The sequence below is a fragment of the Emydura macquarii genome, unplaced genomic scaffold (assembly GCF_026122565.2).
Source record: "Emydura macquarii macquarii isolate MOO-44397 ecotype Brisbane River unplaced genomic scaffold, CSIRO-AGI_Emac_v2 contig_968, whole genome shotgun sequence".
NCBI classification, from domain to species: Eukaryota; Metazoa; Chordata; order Testudines; family Chelidae; genus Emydura; species Emydura macquarii.
Genome location: NW_027131105.1, coordinates 3065570 through 3084599, shown reverse-complemented (window position 1 = coordinate 3084599; position 19030 = coordinate 3065570). Strand labels below are relative to the sequence as shown.

Below are 19030 nucleotides of genomic sequence, written 5' to 3'. Positions count from 1 at the left end.
AAAAAAGATGGAAGTGTGGAACATTACACTATTTTATACATTTCCCCTATTAGATTAATATCTAAGCAGTAAATGCCAAAGGAATAAATGAAACATTTGACACTAGCAATTTTCAACATATTAAACAAACATATGATTTTATAAAATAAGAGGGAGGACTCTCTGTAGGACAGAGACACCATTTCATTGTATGTCTGGACAGCATCTAGTTCATGGCTGAGGTCTTGCTGTGTTACTGTAATGCAAACAAACAATATTAATACTGGCTAAACTGGCTCCACCCCCTAGCACCACTGGCCATCAGCATGCCATGTCTATTAGGAAGGTCCTTGCATTGGCTAGTGGGCAGTGGGATACCACCTTACAAAAAACAAGTGCAAGGAGGTACCCAACTTTCTACTTGATCTTCTGATCCCCAAAGTAGCGGCTTCTGCTCTGGGGCTGGCTACAGGACTATCTAGATAAGAAAATGACTTTTTAGTGGAGTTTTGAGGTTTAAAGAATACATTACAAGCACTCCACTGTTATGATGTTAGACTTTTGATATAAATGCTGTTGAAAACGGCAAAAACAGCATATTAGAAGAAAATCAAGAGTTATGAAAAAGGACAGTGGAATTTTGCCCAACTTGAACCATGGCACAGATTGTCCTTTTGTTTGGATAAATGATGATTACCAAATTATTTTTAAAATCATACTTTTTAAGTGCTTAATTTGCATGGAGATTGAGAATGCCTTCCACATCTTGTTAATCTTTCCAGGCCAAGTTTTGGTTTTTGATTAACTACCGGGGGTTACCTCCAGAAGGAAACAATAGGATGAAAGCATTCCACAGTTGTGTCTGGTGCTTGAAATGCATGACTTCCATGAATGGCAATGGACGTTAGGCAGCTAGATCCTGAGTACCACTTCAAAGAGTGTAGGGATGTATTTGTCAAAATCATTCTTCTTTACCAATACTCAGGTGAGTCATACTTACACAGGAAGGAAGGAAACCAAGACTTCTTGCTCTATAATGGCATTATAAACAATTTTGTTGCTCTAGAATCACGATAAGACTCCTTAGGGGCCCAGTGTTTTAAAAATGCCATAAAGGATCAGAAACAAGAAACAGAAGAAATCGAGCTTTTGTTTGATCAGAGACCTGCAATATTCTGGTGTATTAAAATATTACAATCTAATTAGTAAAACGGATTAAATAAGCGATCCATTAAATAGTCTGGTATTCTCAGCAACCAAGAATATGACTCGCAAGTTTTAGTCTTTTAATTATATAGTTTTCTATTGTTCATTTATTATAAATCTCAGTGGTGGTTCTTTGCTTTTTTGCAGGGCAGCTCTAATGTTAAATGGTAGTTATTCCAGCATACTGAGTTCGCTGAAAAAAGTAAAGTGACATCCTTTCTTTTGTCTGCAAATTTACAAAAGGGTAATGTCTCTAATGTCTTTGCAAAATGTAATAATATTTACAGTATTTGACAGATATTGACAAAGGGCTAGAGTTAAAAATAACTGAATATATATGCCACAAGATTAACAATTAAGTAGATCTACAGAACAGACAGCCTATTCTATCATAACTTTCTGATCCAGTGTCTATTGAGCAGAACTTGTGGAACTACATAGACCACAACTATTAAATATTTAGGTTGTTAACATGAGAACTTCATATATATCATACATGGTCAGGAGTTAAGTAACAAGAGAACATGAAGGATAAAAACACTTGTACATTTCATTTAGACAGTTTACAATGCTGGTATCAAAAAAATGTGCCAGTTTTACCTACAAGAAATAAACATAGGACCGCCTCTGTATCAGCATTATTCCCTTGTACTGCTTCACACTTACTAGAGGAAATAACCTTAATACTGCAAATCCTAAGATTCTCTCACCCTACACACTTATTTAGTTATCTAAGGCACATGAAATCTGAAGAACCACCATTTGGTGTTGTGCAATATTAGATCCTCATTTACAGTCATTCTGTAAGTCCACATATTTAACAGAAAATCAGTTGGATTCTTTGGATTTCCTTGACTTTAGGGTTTCTATTCACATGCTCGGCTTGTATATGGTACTGCAGAACAAATTCTGCTCCCAAGCAGCCATCTTTTAAACGTTGGTTTTGGGACCATCCACCAGAGTGTTACATTTCAATAATCATAAAGAAAACAACAGAAGGGGGGAAATAAGAGAAAGTGCATGTTCAATTATTGGATTTAATTCTAAGGGAGGAAAATAATCAAATTTCATACTTTTGTGCACATTCACCCACCAAATATGGTTCACTTCACACATTTTAGAGAGGATCCTGGTTAACAGACATAAGTTTGATTTGGCTGAGCAATATTTGCAAATCAGATTGTAACATGATTTCATAATAATCATCAAGCAATATCCATAATTCATGATACGGTGAATTGAGAAGAGGGCTTGTTCATGTGGAAGTCCAAAGCAGAGGAGATCATGAAACCATTCCTAGAAATCTGCCTCAACTCCAAGAAAGTTGCACCAGTTGACTTAAAATTTAGTATTAAACCGATATAGTAAAACTGGTTCAGACAGCTAAGAGGACACTCATTTTTGTTTGAGTGGTTTATTATGATTTAACTTGAATCTTTCCCTGTTATATCACTACAGGGCCTCATGGGAATTGTAGTCTGGCTGCTTCATGTTCCCATTCTCCTCTACAGTCCAGGCTTCCCAGGGAACTTCATCTCACATGATGCATGATGCCCAAAAGGGGTTGTGTATCATAGGAGATATACTCCAAGCAGGCACTAAACCAGCTTATAGAGGAGAATGGGAGTTTTAGGACTCTCACGAGGCACCACAATGACATTTCCAAATTGAATTATTTTGGTTTTCAGCCAAAATATTTTGCTGTTTGACTTTTCCACCAAAAAGTTGAAATGTTTCATGGAAAAATACTTCATTTTCTAGCCAGCTCTAATAAATAGCAAGGAAGGAGAGGAATTATTAGGGTGACATGTGATGTAATTTGTTCTTATTACAGTTGTGTGAGAGCTGAGAATAAGACTAATCTTGTGGGCTGGGGCAGACTTCCTACTACCATTCAACAGGTAGCTGAAATCCACTTGAACTTTTAAGTGAGAACCTGTCTTAATATCATGAATGTGTAAACTATCCTCTGGATCAGTTAAACAGGGTCAGATCTGCCTCTCAGATCATCTGGGGTAAATTAGGAGTAACTCCAGGGAAGTCATACTAGTTTATTACTGATGTAATTAAAAAGGAGAATCAGACTCTGAGGACCAAATTCATCCTTGGTGTAACTATCACTTTCAATGGAATCACACATAAGGAATGATTTTGGCCCTTGTGCTATACAACTTCCTTAACCATTTTCACTGCAGTAATGATAGCAGGAGAAATGTTCAGTTCTATTGTAACCCCTATCACTAGTGTGTAAAGTTCCTCCGACAGTATTTAATTATGCTTTGTTCCCTTGCAGGCTTGTCAGGGTCAGACTCCAGAGGACACAAGCTGGCATCCTGCCTGCCCCATCTTGACCCCCACGTGGGGCTGACATGGAGTAAGGGGGAAGAGAAGACACTGAAGCAGAACATCCCAGCTTGCTCCCAAACTATGCCAGACTACATAGTCTGCATTACATCTGCGATTTATGTATTATGTTAACTAGGTTAAAATACACTTGAGTTTTGATAGCTTTATTATGCATATGAGTTATTACAAGATATGAAAGGGATTGTATGCACAGTTAAACGAGGCAGCAGAATAAGGCTGGTACCAGATAATTGTGTGACATGGATATAATACCAATTTTCAGTCTACTTTTTCTTTACTTTCTGATTGAAGCTCCATTTATAGAACACCAAGCATGGAAACACGTTGTTGGTTAGCGTGGTATTTCTAGTCTCAATATACAAGAATACAGTAGAACTCACTAACATATACTTCAGTAATCTACAAAATTTATAATTATATAAACACAAAAATGAGTGGTCCACACCCATAGCTCAGCAAACACTCAATATCAAATATGCTGTACTGAAGTGCTGTTATTAAGCTGCCATTTTTACAAAATATATTACACTTCATTATGACCCATGAATAATTAAAAGAAAATTTCAAGTGTCAGAATAAATTAACATTTTCCAATGCATCTTGTTTTTTAATGTTGGGTTTGATCTCTTAATCAGAAATTTGCAAAACTGAATAATTCACAATAACTCTCCCAGTCATTTGTGTGAATTTGTGAGATTCTGACATACATTTTATATGTATGTATACACCCACTCACAACTAGTAAATCAAGATAGCAAAGTTGAACTCTAAACTGCATTGTCGGAAACCGTATGCCACACGTGACAGAAGACATTTTAAATTCTTCTAATTTCCAGCAGATTTTGCTTCCTTCGTCTTTCATAACATTAAAAGACTGATTTAAAAGCAGATATATATTTATTGCTATGCAATAAGCATGCATATATGCATGTATGGTATTGCTAACACCATACTCTTCAACATTTATTATCCTTTGTGCACCACTGATCTTTCATGGAGTACTCTGACATACTGTAGCAGTTGAGTCGTTCTTTATGAAGCAAGTTTTCTTCCTAGAAAGATGAGAGAATTTCTCTCATCCTGTAATATGAAACTCCAGCACGTCTCCTCACTTGTTTTCAATTTAGTAATTTATGTCCTGCAATTATCAATCTACATCAACCTGAAGAGAGGAACTGGCCTATATTTTGGCCAAGTCTCAAAATTTCATGTATTGTAATTTAGAAGCACTTAGAACCTGATTAAAATGTCTAGAGAAACACTTGTTTCCTTCCTGAGAATTTTGATTAGCACGCCATTGTACCTCCAGTCTCAAAGTTGTTACAACTAAAGATCTGGTCCAAAGTGCACTGAAGTCAACGAGAGTCCTTCCATTAACTTCAACAGGTTTTGGGTCAGACCCTAAGTCCTTTTTCTCAAACATTATTTATTTACTACCACCAAATAAGATTGGTCTTTCTGACATGAATTCATAACTTTTTGTAAGTTGTATATCTTTCAGACCAATTAAATTACAACTCAAATATTACAAAAGAAAAAATTCTAAGGTAAAGTCTTCATCATTTTTTTGCATTGTTGAATACTCTGATTTGTTCAAAGTTAAAACTACAGCTGGCTCATGAAACCAGCCAAAATTTTACTGTTTATGAATGAAAAAAAATTAAATTTCAATGACTGTTTGGTAAATAAAAGACGCTCTAGAGTTAGTTAAAAAAAACATGAAAAATTGACAAAATGTCTCGAAATTTTTCAAAGCTTTTTTCCCTGGTCAAAAATCAAGTTTTTCATGACATATTTTGTCAAACTCAAAGTTCAGAAAATTTTGATGAGTTCTAGTTAATATCCTTGACTTTATAGTAAAGTGCATGCATTATTTATTACAGCTGGTCAAATACTGCAAAACAGTGCTTGCAAACATTCATTTGAATACAAGAGGTAAATTGCTTTGCTCACCCATTCTCACCTCCTACTCAATGACTGTCATTAGCCCTCAAGTACCCGGCTTTCATCCACCTCCCCCATTGTTCTCTATGCACTTGTATATCTATGTTTCCTATTTCCTGTATCATTCTACCTCTGCATCTGATGAAGTGAGCTGAGTCTCACGAAAGCTTATGCCTACAAAAATTAAATTTGTTAGTCTTTAAAGTGCCACAGAACTCTCATTGTTTTTGCAGTATACAGGCTAACACGGCTACCCCTCTGGAACTAGAAATAAGTGTGAAAGTAATTTATACCCACTTTAAAGGCCTCCTAACACTGCCAGAGTGGTGTAAAGGGGATTTGATATAAATGAGAATCAGCTCCATATATAGTGACAGCTGAACCTTCTTTCAATTCGTTCTCTGTTCCTTGGCTCCTCCTCCAGGTGTAGCCAGTTGAGTTAATTGGCCTGTGTGGACATCTTAACTCCTTCCATCACACCCCATCACATTACAACAGAAAATGATTTTAAAAAGTGAATAACTTAAGGAGAACAGATAATATGGAATATTTTTTACTACGAATAAAGGACAGATTTCATAGGATGCTTTTACATTTCACATAAGTTAATGTATGATAAAATGCCAGATGCAAGGCTGCAACTGCATCTTAGAGTTCTAATGATGCTGTAAAATGCTGAAGCTTCACTTACTCATTCATATTTTGGAGTCACTGTTCACAGCTCCATAGGCAAGGTTGAGCTGATCTTAAAGCAGAGAACATTGTATTTTCCCCAAAATTACATCATTTACTCTGAGTACTGAATGAATTATTTGAGAGTTTGCAAGTAAATCTGTTAATTTAGTAGTTTCTGAAGAGAAATTTTACACCTGGAGCCAGATCCTCAGTTAGCATAAGACAGCAGTTTCATTGACTTCAATGAAACTACACTGCTTTACACTAGCTCAAGATCTGGGTAACCATATACAGTAGTAGGTAGGACTCATAAAGCAAGCTTCAAAGGTATTAATGAACCTCCCAAATGAAAAATACAGGACAGATCATGGGTTTTCTGAGCCACAGGGATCAGCCTTGTTCCAGTTCCCTTTCACAACTTTAAAATGTTACTCAATACTTCTGCAATCAAGTATAAAAATCTGATCTAATAGGCCAGACTGCCCTGCACCTTGTGTAATCATTTATACCTGAACAAACAGAACATAAAATGCTCCCCAATCAGAATGGTAGGTGTTTACACCAACCATGCTGCAGAATAAGAGTTCTTTTTTTCTTGACCCCTTTTTATCTACTGGCAAATTTTCCAGTTTTTTGTGTTCTAACTGTTTTACAGAAACAAACTATGTATCTGGCTCTTTTAAACACAATTCACAGTCAGCCATGGCTGCAGCTTAGAAGTCTCATGTCTCTCCCTCCCCTCACAACAAGAACAGTTTGCACAGTACGGACAAAAATATATATTTGATAAGGAAATAAATTATATGGTTTCATGCTCCCAAGGGTTTATTAGTAAGAATGATTTTAAAAATTGCAGAACATAATGACAGTTACCTTGGTGAAGTCCTTAAGGTACTGAAAAAGTCCATTTTAAGTAAGGTTTGTTTGTTATCTGCTCTTTTCCCTTCCCCATTTAAAGCTTAAATAAATAGGACACTTTGAATATTGTAGCTCTTCTCCATAGTAAATTATTTGTCATTTTTATCCGTTGTTGGTGAGATTTCATTAAATGTATGCATTGCATAGCAATATGTAGATATGTAGGATAACATGGTCTTTACTTTATCTCAAAAGGCAAGGGACACATTTTAATTGGCATAGATAAAGGAAAGGGAGGTGAAAGTGATGATATGACACTGAAACGTGATACCTTCACTTTGAAACTGAATTTTCACCTACATAAGAGCAACTGTTCTGACTTTTTTCCCCCATGAAGTGCCATCCCAAGGAACAAGCATACATGAATACACAGCAGAATATTTATTCTGTACAATGCGTGTGTGGGGAAGGAAATCAGAGTGGAGACTACCGCATGCTCCTGGAAGTGTCTCACTATTCACAAAAGCACATAAGCATGTGCTTAACTTTAACCACCATTCAAGTTAAGCTTGTGCTTTAGCACTTTCCTGAATCAATGCATTGGTTTGTGGACTGATTGTGGTTTACTTCTAATATATTTATATTGTTTGAAAATAAAAAAAAAAAAAAAGCAAACATCATTCTGGGATGTATTAGCAAGAGTGTTGTAAGCAAGACACGAGAAGTAATCCTTCCACTCTACACAGGCCTCAAATGTTGCTGTTCTGGGCACCACATTTTGGGAAAGATGCGGACTAATTGGAGAAAGTCCAGAGGAGAGCAACAAAAAATATTAAAGGTCTAGAAAACATAACCTATGAGGAAAGACTGAACTAATTGGGTTTGTTTAGTCTAGAGAAGAGAAGACTGAGGGGAATCATCATAATAGTCCTAAAGTACATAAAAGGTTTTTATAAAGAGGAGGGTGATAAATAATTCTCCTTAACCACTAAGGATAGGACAAGAAGTCATGGGCTTAAATTGCAGCATTAGGAAAAAGCTTCCTAACTGTCAGGGTAGTTAAACACTAGAAGAAATTATCTACGGAGGCTGTGAAATCTCCATCACTGGAAGTTTTTAAGAAAAAAGTTAGACAAACGCCTGTCAGGATAGTCTAGATAAACTTAGTCCTGCTTCAGTGCATCGGACTGGATTAGATGACCTATTGAGGTCCCTTCCAATCCCACATTTTATTATTCTATTATTTTAAGTATTTCCCTGTCAGGTGAGGAAGTTTCCCCCTCATTTAGGGATGGGAAACTGAGGATGAAGTAGATTAAGTGTCTTGCCCAAGGTCACACAGGAAGTCTGTAGCAGAGCTGGAGACTGAACCCACATCTCCAGTCGAGTGCCTTAGCCATAACTCCTTCAATTTTGTCCTCTCTTCCATTCTTTCTGGGCAGGACACTTACTGTGACATGTTCTTTGTCATTATACTCAACAATAAAGAAGCAAGGCATTACAGTAAATTCCACAGCACTTACAGTGCACTGACTGCACCATAAGAAGGGGATGTATATATGCCAAGAACTTTTCTGTTTTCTTCTACTCCCTATAATGCATTTGACGCTTTTTAAAAATTCATTTATTTATAAATTCTGAGTTCTTGCAATAGTGCCCCTTGCTCTTTGCTAGGCATCTGCTTCCTATTTCTACCTGATAATGCTCTCTTTGTTTCATAGATTACTCTTTGTTTCATAAATTCCTTAGGCTGGTTTCCCTGGCAAAAATTAAAAACAAAAAACATTTAGGCCTCCCCAAAGGCACAATGAAACACTGGCTAAAACAAACAATGTTCTCATTTTGTCATGCACTGTACAATACCGACATAGATCAACATAACCCAAGCCTGGATTGTTTGGCAGATTTTGCTCTAAGTGTGAATGAACAGCCAACTAATATCCCTTCTGGTCTGAGTACTGGGTAATCCTTCTAAGTCAAAACCTGCATTACCTGTGCCAGAGGTCAACTAATTTAGATCAAGTTTGGTCTTTAACGTTTTCATGACAGCACCATTTATTAGCTTCATGTTAGAGTGGAAAAAATAACAAACACTTATGCCAATAAACAATTTCACCTTTATCATTGACTAAAAACCTAAGCAATTTTTCTTGCCTTCTACAGATTTGTCTCATTTCAATTGATCCTTCTGTCAAGTGAGTATATAGCAAAACAGTTCATGCACAATCATACTTCTATTAGTTACAATGAGAAATCTGCTAGGAATAATGTTTCAGCACATTCTCAGTCATGTTTATCCACTCCTACTTCACAGATTATATGTATACTGATGATAGTGTAAAAATGTTTCAGACATAGAGGGTCTAATTCTGATCAAAGATGACTCTACTGAAGCCAGAGAAGTTACATCCATGGCAGATCAGAATCCAGTCTGAATGTTTAAAAAACATACATATGCCTATTCTGTGGTTAAGCAGGTCTCAGTCTCCAGAGATACCAGTCCAACACTTTTCCCCAGCATTGTATTTATTTATTTATACATTTAAGTAAAGAATATGGTATATGTATATGCTTAGGAGACTCAGTCACTTCGTGACCATCTCATTTAGAAAACCCTTACAGATATGCAATTCTCAGACTGGTCTACACTTAAAAATTAGATTGACCCAAATACGTCACTAAGGGTGATGAAAAATGTTGTGCCTGGAGCACCGTAGTTAGGGCGACCTGGCTAACACTGGTGTAGATGTGGCTAGGTAACCATCCAAGCTCATAAATTTCAAACTAAAATACTGGAAAGCCAAATTTCTGCTTCAAAGATTTAAGAACCCATCAGTAAAAAGGGTATAGTTTATGAACTAGTAATGGCAACCAAAACCATGTGAAGTTGTATGTGTTTTGGAATTCTGTTGCCACCACTGCAAACTGCAGAAAGAAATAATTAGATTTAATAGAAGCCACCTTGTTTTGAAACTATCCCTGATTCTGAAGCCATTAGGGGAGCGGGGGGGGGGGGGGGGGGGGGGGGGGGGGGGGGGAATCCATTTTTATTAGTTACAGCTTTTATAAAGATACACCATTCACAAAATTTATATGCTGCACATACTTCTACTCAGATCCAACTGCTTCACAGATAGAGATGAGAAAATAGTGAGGGGAAATTTGCCAAGAATATTAATTTGAATTCAAAAGCAAATTTCGATTTCTCTGAGTTCACTAACCTTTCATGTTTACTTTTGTGATCACTGGGGGCACTTGGATTTTAAGCACAAATATTTGAAAAAAGCAAATTTTCCAATCTGATTTGTGCAACTATTAACACAGTACAGACTGTGAATGCTCACATGAGCTGTTAAATGATCTACTAGCCACAAAACATTCACACACTGACTCCATGAATCATTCTGAAAAATAATTTGAGAATTTCCCAGTTCATTCACAGCTAATTCGTGTACAGAAAAGAAAGGTGAAATTCATCGAACGAGTTATTCATTGTTAATTATGTGCTCAGCTCTGATCACAACCACCATAGAAATATTAAGACGACCTATTAAATCATTTGGTCCATACCCCTGAAGGTGTTGGCTTGCTTCCTACAGTATATTTCCAATACAGTTTTTCAAGTTCCTTTATCCAGTTACATCACATTAAACAACAAAAACAGCAACCACTAGGCAATATATTTTAGACTTTTTTTTTGGGGGGGGGGGGGAAATTCAGTCAGCACCACTGAAATTTTTCATGTCAGTTCATGTCAGTTTCGCTGAATTGTTTGTGTTGAAATTTTTTTTTTTAAAGTTCAAATAAAATAGCTTTGTTTAGAATTTTTCTTTCATCTTAAATAAAAACATTTTAAAACATCAAATGAAATGTTTTGTTTTGAACAAAATGTTTCATTACACCTCAAAAGGATTTCCTCCCCAATTTTTTAGAATTGGCAACAAACTGAATAATTGGTTGCATGGCTCTAGCAACCACAGCCCAGCAAACAAACAGTCTTGCACAGCACCTTGCAAAAAGCAAGAAAATAAGGGACTACAAGACAGCCTCAATTAACAGCCCCCTTCCATAACGTGCCATGGAAGCTCCCTATGTTTCCGATAAATATATGCACTCAAGTCTTATTTTGACAGGATATTTGACCAAAGTAACTCAATATTAGAGGAAGGAAGCCATTTGGTTTCTGATCAGTGTATAGAGATGATTAAATATCAGAATAGACACTCTGTGGCTTCAGCATTACATATTTGGATTTCATACTGCACATCCTACTGGTCCTTGTCAATTTTATAATGATAAATTATATGGTTTACTTTTATGATGTTCTGAAGAGGACAAACATGAAAACTCCATGCGAGCCCTATCATATCCTTTGGCTTTTCTCTCACTTACTTTAATAAATTCGGTAATCAGTGTTCAAGAATTTCAGCAATAATGATTACCTCTCAAGGCATTTCCTGGATTAATGAAAGACTGGAAAAGCGGATGGGTCCAAGGTTTTGCCTCAATCCATTGACGCCAAGGAGGTTTTTATTCTCCAGGAAGTGCCTGGTCTGGAGTTGTTATTGCTATTAAAATTCACTGGGATGTTTTTAGTCAAGAAAGAATTAATAAATAAGCTTTTATATTTTTCCTTTTGTTCCTCGCAAGCACAGCGGGAAATATCGATTTGCTGTGGATGTTCTAAATGCTTCAGGGGAATTAGCAGCAGTTACCAGAAAGCTTAGTCAGAAATGCCAGTTTTGCAGTGAATCAAACATATCAGAGTTAGTGTCAGTAGGAAAATAGGTTTATTCTCCCCTACTAAAAACTTTTAAGTTTTGGTGAAAATAAAATCCAAAACAAATTATTATTATAATTAGCAAAAGAACTGGAAGATTTCAGCCAAACTTTTCAGATGAAAACTTTGATTTAAAAATGCTGCTGTGGTGTCTCATGAGTGTTCTAGTTCAGGTACCTCAAGCCCCCATTCTCCTCTATGGGCTGGGCTCCCTGGCCAGAATACATCTGCCATGATGCATCAGAGTCTCCTCTCTTGCTCTGCCACCACAGTGCATCATAGGAGTCCCTGGCCATGGTGCACCATGGGAAATGTAGTGCTGCTGGGAAACTTGGCCCACAGAAAGAATGGGAACCTGAAGCACCTGAACTAAATTTTCATGAGGCACAGTGGTGGCATTTCTGAATAAAATATTTGTGGTTTTCAGCCATAACCTGAAACTTTTTGGTTTTTAGGTGTTTGGTTTTTCAATGAAAAGTCAATTTTTTTGTGAACAGCAGACATTTTCCTGAAAAATGTCTTATAATTGAAAACCCAATTATCCATAGAAAAATAGTTTTGATGGGAAAGTTTCAGCCAGCCCTAGTTAGAGTATATTCTGTGTCACTAATAGATCTAATTTTTAGCTGAAAACTGATCCATTTTTCATGTAGGCCTTAATGCAGCAAAATACTTAAGCACATGTCTAACTGAGTTCCTCTGGAATACTCTAAAGTTTGGCATGTGCTCAAGTGACTTGCTGAACTGGGGTCCTGGATCAGAGATGGGCCTGTACTGGAATCTCTGAACTGAGCCTGCCATCAACTTTTGGAAAATGCTAATTCAGATCTGTATCCAAACCTCAAGGTTCAGCTTTAATGTCTCTGTAATGGGATCAAAACCGGAACCCCCATATCTTCATGGTCTCCTTCTTTTGGGTCTCAGGCCTCTAACTGTCACCTCTCTATGGGCAGGAACCTGCATTCCTTCTCCCTATAGATCAGAGTCTTTGGGTTGCAGTCCTTTTGCAATTCACTGTGCTTACCCGAGCAGCTCGGACTTTAATCCAACACCTACAGTTCTGCTTTCTCCCAGGGACTATGGCAACATTCACAAGTGATCCACCAGCCTCCACAAAGCAGAATACATTTATTTAGGACAAAAGTATTATAACAGAGAAAAAATATAAGACAATGAACAGTCTAATGCAGGATAAGCTTACTAGTGTTCTCCATTTGAAAGAGATTCCATTTGAAAGAGATTCAAAAACTTTGACAAAGACAATGCATATGAAAGCTGTTGAGCCTTTTTTCGTGATGAATGTATAAGGTTCATGTCTCACTCCTATGCAAAAGTGTACTGATAACACATGCACGACACACACACACACGTGTGTGTTCTGTCAGTTTGTTGTTTTGCCATACCATCTTGCTCAGTCTAGCTTTTCTGAGGCATCTATTGAGTTCCTTTTCAAGTGAAAGATTAACTACAATAGTAGACCCCAAGTATGTGAACTCATTCACCCCTTCAAGTCCATAATCATTTATTTTGATGGAGGGTACTTCCAGGAATACAGAAGACACACAACACTGATTGATATGAAGGTTTATGAATATTCCCTATGCCCATAGCATCTGGCACATCTCAGTAGAATAGTCCATGAAGTTTTCCATCCTTCTGAAGACTCACAGCTGTCACAATTCCCCATCAGATAAGAAAGAGGTTAACCCTTTCCCTCTGGTGGGTAACAATACAAAGGGAAGGGGGAAACAGACTTTCATAAAAATAGAATCAGAGGTTTCTAACTTTTCCATGCTCTGTACAGGGTGAATTTCACCCAGCATTAGAAGGGGTCTGACTGCTGCTCATCACTATACCATGGAATACCAGGAATTAAAAAGCATTTATTGTTTTGTTCCAGAATTACATTCCCAGAAACAGAAGCAACAGAGGTTACTAATGCATGTATGTTACCAATGGCCAAGGAGCAACTATCTGAGAAATCACCTCTCACCTGAGACCCCACTGGGGAAGTTAGGAACAGCTGGGTCTCTGTTGGACAGGCTTTCTCCACTGTGTGACCTGCCTTTGGCATTCGCTCCCCCCAGAAGACTCTTAGAACCCAAGTCCAGTGACCTTCACAACACAACACAACACAAGACACATTTAATTTTTTCACTTTTGTGTCCTGATGTGGCGAATCTGAATTCTGAGGTGTTCAGCTGCCACAGTAACAGGTGCTACAGAAAATAGCAATATTTTTACCCTCCAAATACTACAAATAATACCATTTTCATGCATTAGTACAACTATAATCAGAGAAGCTGACCTATTCAAAGTATCTTATTTCCTGGTTCTGATCCAATGCCATGGCAGTCAAGAGAAGGACTCCCTTTGATTTCCATGGGCTTTAGATCAGACCCTAAAATCTGCAGCTACATTAACTATGGCCCCTTTTCAGCGGAATACTTAAAAACATGCTTAACTTTAAACAAGTGCTTACCTCCCATTGAAGTGAATTAACTTTAGCACATGCTTAAGTACTTGGCTTATAGCACTATAAAAATACACTGTCGCTACGAGACACCATCTAACAACTTGTGCCTCCTGTAAACTGTACAGAAAAAAAACCAAAACAAAAACACACACAAACCCAAACCCAGGAAACATGCAATCCTAAAGTTACTGTGAATAGATTAAATTTTCATTAGTAAACGTCCCATTTTCTGTTCTCAGGATCTATTTTCTTTGTTCAAATATTTCAGTATTTGATGCACTCTGTCAATTACGTAAGCATTCAGATTTCCTTCCCCTCTCCCTCTCCTGTACCTATACCAATAGAGTTATAAACATAAAGACAACTATTTGAAAAGAATAGGCATGTAGTCATGGCCCAGTTTATCCTTGCACTGAAATTCCAGCTAAAACAGTTACTCTCCTCCTGATGCTCAACAGTCAATTATAACTATCTCAAGCTCTAGCTGCAGTACCAAATACATGTAAAACACAGATTTTCAAAATAAAATATGTCGTAACAAAAGTATCCATAAGAGGACTAAACTCAGAGATCTCCTGCTTAAAAAAAAAAAAAAAAAAAAAAGCACAAACCTCCTCCTCAAAACATCTTCCTGACCCCAGACAACAGCTCCGTACTCATTTCTCCTGTCCCCCAATACTACCCTCTTCCTAAGAAAAGCCTGACAGCATATCCCAATGGCCACCAAATCTGGACTCTGGCAGACACATGAGGGAAGATAGTTCCATAGACAAGGCCCAACCTCAGTAACTTTTTTAGCCCACATTACAAGCAAGCCGTTGCATTTGACACTAGCTGCATTTTTGAAAGGTCTGAAAGTGTAGCTCCCTATTGAACACACTGCAGCGACCATGCAGAAATGTGGTGAGACCAGCATCACAAAGAAAAAGGGCACAACCAAGAGTACCAAGAGCAGGTGGTGATCCAAAAAGATCCCTTCTCCCCATGGTTTAAAATGGGAATCAAACAACAAATATTCCCTTTTAATCAGGGGTGATGACATATTTTCTACTTGTTGCCTTTGCCAGCCTACAGGCATTATCTTTTTTGAGCTAACTCTCAACCATATCCCAATCTCTGCTAAATACAGTGATAAAGATCATATAAGAATCTGGACAGAGAGAGAGATTAGTAACTCAACTGTACTGAAGAGATAGAAATATTGGATCAGATCCTGGCCTGTGACATGGCCCCTTTGTTTTGCCCAAGTGGAGAAAATCTCTGGTTGTGGTAGAACTGGCATAGCTGTCTCTACACCACCTCATCCAGACATAAGGTGTAAGTAGGAGAGGCCTGTATCAGCACAGCCCTATGTTGTACCTGCACAAACTGCTGGAAGACAGCTAGAGTCCTGTTGGCAGAAGCTCTGTTCCAGATTGGATTGGTAACAGTTGTGCAGAAAGTCAGGGAAATTTTCTTCACTTCTGATATAGCATCTGCTCTGGGTGGTTCACAACCTGGTTAAACCAGCCTGTAGGCACCTGTCAACAGTCAAGCTTCTCTTGCTCAAGAGTTTTCAACTAACTTTGCAAATAAGATCGCATTTATTGAAAGAGAGCTTGCTGTCTTTGGTAGTTGAATCTGTTCTGGTGTGACAGAGAGGAGTACAAAAATGCAGTAACAGCTCTGCTTGAATTTCAGCCTACAACTCCAGCTGCCGCTCTAGAGGTAGTACAAGCTACTACCTGAGTGTGTTAAATTCATGTCTCTCCTAGCAGAGGAAAGCCATTGGCAGAGGTGTTGGGACCACTGAGCGAATTTATTGGCAATACTTCCTTTAGAGAGGTTTTCTTGTCTTTAATGCAAATGAAAGGGAGGCTCACTGTATTGTGTTCATATTTTACTGCAAGCTAGGATATCTGGCAATGGACAAACTCTGAAATCTACCAAGATTATGCACTCCTTAGATGATTTCTAATAAATCTTTTTATGTCAGAAATATGAGGACTCCTCTTACAACAAATGAGAAGTACTATCTCTACACAAATCTCAGGGAAATCTCTAGACCCCAATTACATCTAAAGGACCCTCATTGCAATCAAAAGCGGTTGCACAACTATAACTGAGCAGAATTTAGTCCATTGTCTATTACTTAATGTGTTCTATAGTGTCCTACTGTTAAATGTGTCAGACAGACAGACAGAGCAGGAACAGAGGCAAGCAGCTGTAGCAGGTACCACTGGAGACTCTTTCCTCTGTGCTGATGAACTGTTTACTCCAAGTTTCTCCCATCCCTTTCCTCCTCTCCCAGCCCGGTCTCTTTACTTCAGCCCCACTCCACCTGCCCTCCTTGCTGTGCTTCCCCACTCTTCTTTTTTCTTATCCCCTCCCTTAAATGTGCCCTCCTTTGTCTGCCTTTGCAGCTAGTCCCTTCCCCACAAAACCTACCCAAAAAATAAAGCCCACCAACAATAATTGTGGCACTAACATGACATTTGCTGAGCATCACTCTGCTTGTAAGTTATATCTCTACCTTCCCAGATGTTGGTCTGTCTGATCTATCCAGATTGTCAACTCTCTGGGGGTAGGGACTGCCTCTTATTTTGTTTGTACCCTGTGTGGCACAATGGAGTCCCCAGTCTCAATCGAGGTCCTTAGCACAATCATAAAACAAAATAATAATAATTAATACGAATAATTTAGTTGTTTCCATTGATTTTGTATTCATTAGGCTCTGAATATATGAGCAGAGAAGATCTGAATAGCCATCCAATTCATTTCTGACAACAACTACAGCAAAGTATATCTCCAGCACACCACCCACCTGTGGTTCTCTGTTTGAAATTATCAATCAGACACAGGGGATAAAATGGAAACAATATGATATGTGTACTGCAGCCGTACTGCTCAAAGATATTTTATTTCTGTGCAGCAGTTCATTGACTTTTATAGGACTTTTATTTTCTAGTGTCTGGACAAGAATTGACTGGCACCATAGTTGAACGAATAATATTTCAAAAAGTTGAGAATATGTAGAAACCTGAGTTAATGGTTTCATGAATTCACACTGATATTAAGATGACAACATAGAAGTATAAAGAAAAACTGCCTGGCATAGCATAAGAATCTGTTATTTAAAGCTAATTACTTTTCCACACCATCATCTGTTAAAGTAATGATTAGTGCCGCTCTATGAATTTGAATTGTGGGTTAAAGAAATCAGTGAGGAAGTAAGACTTAAAAAAGACAAAATAAACCAGAAAAAGAAAAAAGCTGCATTCAGAACAAAAACTTGATTTCCATTTTGTCCTCCTTCCCTATAAATACCTTTTCCTTCCACATATTTTTCTGCTTTAATAGGCCTAATTTCTGGATAGCCTTGATCTGGGCAAGCTATTTTGCATTTTCTAACTTCCCTAGACACTTTCTACAGTGATGGAGGGATTCTTCTGTCACTGTAGTTAATCCAGCTTCCTGAGAGTCAGTAGTTAGTCAACCTCGCACTGTCTATGCAGGGGGTTAGGTCAGGATAGCTCTGGCTCTCAAGGATGTGGATTTTTCACACCCCCTGAGAGACGTAGTTATCCCAACATAAGTTTTCAGTGTTGACCAGCCCTTAGAATCTCTGTTACTTTGGTTACTAAGAAATTATATTGTTTCACACACAAAGCAGCATGTATCACAGTTGAGATCATCTTCGATTTACAGAAGACCATGGAATAGATAAAGGTCCCTCACTAATATGACTGTTTCCTCCCTTTGCCACCCTGGAGAGACATGCACTAAATCCCAAGTGCTGGAAGCATCAGCAGTTGGTTGTCTATTGCGTACTATACAGTTCCATTACTTACCAGCAATATTTTTTACAGGTAATTTTTAAAAAGGGACTAGAATTAGCAGGAGAGTTTCTCCTACCATTATGGTAAGATTCCTGCCCCATCCCCATAGGCAGCGACTTTCACTACCAATCACTGCGGCAACCATTATTTCTTCTCACCAGAACTGCTATTAATGCTGCCTTTTCAGTCAATACATATGAAGAGGAATTCGTTTAGCGGTGAAGCCCTAAAACCCGTAGCAGTTTTTAAAATACATAGTGCATCATCTCTCCAACATATTATCCTAAAGACTTCCAAGACTGCTATCAAATCCAGGTCTTCGGCAAGACTACACATTTTACAGCTTGTTGGAGGCTCGGTACAATTTGAGTTGCTTGACCACTCTCCTACAGGCCTAGCATAGCTTCAATTGCTTCCTTGGCTATTCTGACCCCTGTAGCATGACATCTTCCAGTTGGCAGAGATGAATAGGACTACTGAATAACCTTATAGATGTCTCAGTTTCTGCATACCATGGCACATAAGACAAAATATAGATACTGTATGCACAGTATGTACAGCTGCACATAGATAACGGTGATGGGAACAAGTTATCCTTGAACGTCTGGGGTACACTGTTTTATTGCCAAGGGGCATACTTTTACTTTGCCCCTCCTATCACCAGATGTTGTTTTGATGACCTCAATTATCATGGTGAGAATGGAATGTAGTTAAGGGTGGAAACCCAATGTAGGTAATTAACATATATGTTAATGAGAGAGAGAATTAGCTGAAGGCTGTTTATGGAAAGGTATAAGTCACCATCACTTAAACAAAGGGAGGCACTTCATCAACACCTGACTCCGCCGGAGGTGCTGCCGGTCGGACCAGAGGATCCACTGACTCCCTGGCAGTGCCTCTGAAGAAAGCCGTTCCTGTATACATCCT

The 19030-nt window shown here is 38.1% G+C and overlaps 1 protein-coding gene across 6 annotated transcripts in view; it reads right to left on the bottom strand.

The window, feature by feature from the left end:
• FBLN2 (fibulin 2) overlaps positions 1-19030 on the bottom strand; it is a 184659-nt gene that overhangs the window by 53082 nt on the left and 112547 nt on the right. The window lies entirely within an intron of this gene.